Below are 3,668 nucleotides of genomic sequence, written 5' to 3' on the forward strand. Positions count from 1 at the left end.
CTCTCATATCTAACTTGTGGAGATGTTATGAGTTAAACACTCACACACTCTCTCTCTCTCTCTCTCTCTCTCTCTCTCTCTCTCTCTCTGTCTCTCCTCTCTCTCTAAGAGCTGAAGACTGTGGATCTGCTTGGTACATGGTAGACACTGAAGAAATGATAGATCTTAATATTACCCTTTATGATTATTTTTATTATAACTGCAGCAGGCTTACGGATGAATATTTGTCCTCTAGCAGTTTCTTTAACTGAAATTACTGGCACAAACAAATGCCCCACATTATTTAAAGGAGAAAGTAAGTATTCGGGGGGCTTGCTAGTTTAAAACGTTAGCATGATTTTTAAAATGTGGCTGAGCAAATCGAAAATGGACTAAACATTTGCAGCCACATGGATACAATCAACAACCCTGCATGCCTCAAAATAGGTGAATTTTACTGATGACTTGTAAGCATGACTTGGCGCAAAAATCACCCATTAGAGCGGCTTCCCTATCTGAGAGACCACCACGGCTCTAGGAGGCATGGCCCAGCTCCCATTTCAGGACTGCAGAGATGATGAGGGAAACGGGGCAAGGAAGCAGGTCAGACACTCTGGCAGGTGTGGCAGGAATCAAGCTGCCCATAAGTCAGCGAATGTTAGAGAATGGGACGGGTGGCATTTGAAATAATAAGCGAGCCCTCTCTGAGCGGTCGCTCCTCCTAACCTTTTGGAAAATTACACTGACCTGCATCTTAGCAAAGGGTGCTTATCAAAAGGAGAGCCGGCCGTACCCGCAGAGACCGTGGTGAGAGGGATTTGCAGCTGAAGGCTTGATGTGTGGAAGGGCCTGGCGACCTCAGGGCTCAAGGAGTTTTGCTGGAATTGGTTTCTGTTCAGACTCATATTTTGAGAAAGGCCTAGAGTGGAGGGAGCAAACTCAGACATCTTTTTTTTTTTTTTTTTTTTTGTATCACTGGCATTGTCATAAACAAGAAGGACTCAATCAACTGGAAGAGGAATGCTCTGTTAACTTGGTGGCCGCCACCCAGCTCCTCCCAACTGTGGAATGTGGGAATGTAGACCCCATGTCGCACAGTATCCGCTTTCATTTATTTGTATTTTCTTCAATTTCCTTCTTCAATGTCTGATAATTTTTTGAGTATAGGTCTTTTGCCTCCTTGGTTAAATTTATTTCTAGGTATTTAATTTATTTTTTCGATATAATTATAAATGGGATTGTTTTCTTAATTTCTCTTTCTGATAGTTCATTATTGGTGAATAAAAGTACAACTGATTTCTGAATATTAATTTTTTATCCTGCAACAGAACTGATTTTATCAGTTCTAATAGTTTTTTGGTGGAACTTTAGGGTTTTCTATAGATACTATCATGTCATCTGCAAATGACAGTTTTACTTCTTCCTTTATAATCTGGATGTCTTTTATTTCTTTTTCTTGCCTGATTGCTGTGGTTGGTCACTGCTTGTACTGGACCTGGAGGTGCATGGGAGAGGCCATGCTACAAACTGAGGCTGGCTGCCACTGGTACTGGGCCTTGGGCAGCTCAGCAAAAGGCTCAGGGCACCCCAAGGCTTGCCGGTGGCCTGTAAGGCTCAGCCACTGAAAGAGCCTCGGGTGGTAAGCCAGTTGGGTGAGGCGGAGTCTCAGGGAGTCACCAGGGTAGGGTGAGAGGGGTTCACCAAGTTAATACAGATTGAGATTTAGCGCGAATGCTGAGCCTCCGGCAATTCAGCAAAAGGCTCAGAGCACACCGAGGCCAGCTGCCACCCAGCGGGGGCCTGCAGACCCCCAAGAGTTGTCCAAGAAAGACTGTAGCGCAGGCTGGGTCTGGCTGCCTGTGACCGAAAGGGCCTCCACCTGTGCATGAATTGGTTGGGGTGGGTTTCCATGGAATCACCAGGGTGGAGCACACAGTTCTTACCAGGCCAATGCAGATTCCCAATTCTTAACCACCACATGTAGGCGTGTGGCCAGCCCATTTCATGTCTCTGCCCTTCCTACCAATCTCATCGTGGCTTCTTCTTTATATCCTTAGTTACAGGACTTCTGTTCATCTAGTCTTCTGATGGTTCTCCAGGTAGATTGTTCTATAATTTAGTTGTCATTTAAATGTGGCCATGGGAGGAGGCAAGCACAGTGTTTACTATTCCACCATCTTGCCCAGATCCTCCTCACATGGTCGCCTTTAAAAATTTTTTAAACAAAATAGAAAATGTCAGAATGTATCCCATGCTATGTGGTGGCCACTTTTATATGTCAACTTGACTGGGCTGAGGGGTACCCAGACAGCTGGTAGAACCTTTTTTCTAGGTGTGTCTGTGAGGGTGGTTCCGGAAGAGACTGGTGTATGAACCAACAGACTAAGGGAAGTAGGTGGTCCTTGCCATGTAAGTGGGTACCATCTGGTCCACTGGGGGCCTGAATAGAACAAAAGGATGGGGGCGGGTGAATTCACTCTTCTCTGAGTGAGCTGAGGCACCCATCTTCTCCTGCCCTTGACATCGGTACTCCTGGTTCTCAGGCTTTCAGACTCTGATGAGGATTTACACCATTGGCTCCTCTAATTCTCAAGCATTTAGACTTGGACTGAAATACACCACCATCTTCCCTGGTTCTCCAGCTTGCAGACAGCAAATTGTAGGAGTTCTTGGTCTCCATAACGATTTGAGCCAATTCCTATAATAAATCCCCTCTTCTGTCTGTCTGTCTATCTCCCATTGGTTCTGTTTCTTTGGAGAACTCTGGCTAACATGTGCAAAACTCAAATATTTAAAGCACATCAGAGTAGAATTGCAGTGGTGGAAGCCAGTAGAAGGGCCATCTTATTTAACCTCCCCACTTCTCCCCTGGTAATCTCAGAGAAAAATGGGAAAACCATGGGCCTAGGGATTTTTAAGGGCTGTTTCCATTGATCATATTGTGGTTGGAACTCACTGATGCTACTGATTCTCCACTGAGAAGTAAAGCCTTGTGATGGGCATGGAAAACCACCTTGCTTAGGCCAGATGTTTGGTGAGATCCAAGAGGGCTCTTTCAGCCCCATGGGAGCAGAATTCAAATACTGAGCCCATCCAGGTGAGCAGACCCTGAGAGATGGCTCACAGCATCCAAAGACCCAAGAGGCCAGTTGAGTACATTTAAAACATCATTTTATTTATGACAAACTTGAGACATAGAGACTTACCTGTTCATACTGCCCATCAGGGCAACCCTTTCTCCATATCACCTGTGCTCAGGAATCAGAAGGCTGTTTGACGGAACTCAAGGACAAAAGGAACTGGATTCTCTCAACTGGTATTGCTTTCTGGTGCTAGGGACTGTGAGCGAGAATATAGGAGGGACGGTCAGCTGCCCCATTGCTCAAACATTATCTGGTTGGAGCCCCTTCTTCCTTGAATGGGGTGAGACCATAGCCTTTTGAGGTATGATTTCTGTCCTCTTATTTTACAAAAGAGGAAATGAAAGCTCAGAGAGGTTCGGAGTCTGGAAAAAGAGACCCGAACAATGTCAGAAGTAATTTCTCTCTACCTCTCATCTTTGGCTCTCGGCTGAACATCAGCATAAAGCTTCATGCAGCTCTCTTATTGCAGACGGGCCTTCTCCCTGGGGTTGATCATGTGGATGCCGACGGGTTCCACTTTTTTTCATCATACAGTTTTAACTACCT

Source organism: Pteropus vampyrus, unplaced genomic scaffold (genome assembly GCF_000151845.1).
Source record: "Pteropus vampyrus isolate Shadow unplaced genomic scaffold, Pvam_2.0 Scaffold40, whole genome shotgun sequence".
Taxonomy (NCBI): domain Eukaryota; kingdom Metazoa; phylum Chordata; class Mammalia; order Chiroptera; family Pteropodidae; genus Pteropus; species Pteropus vampyrus.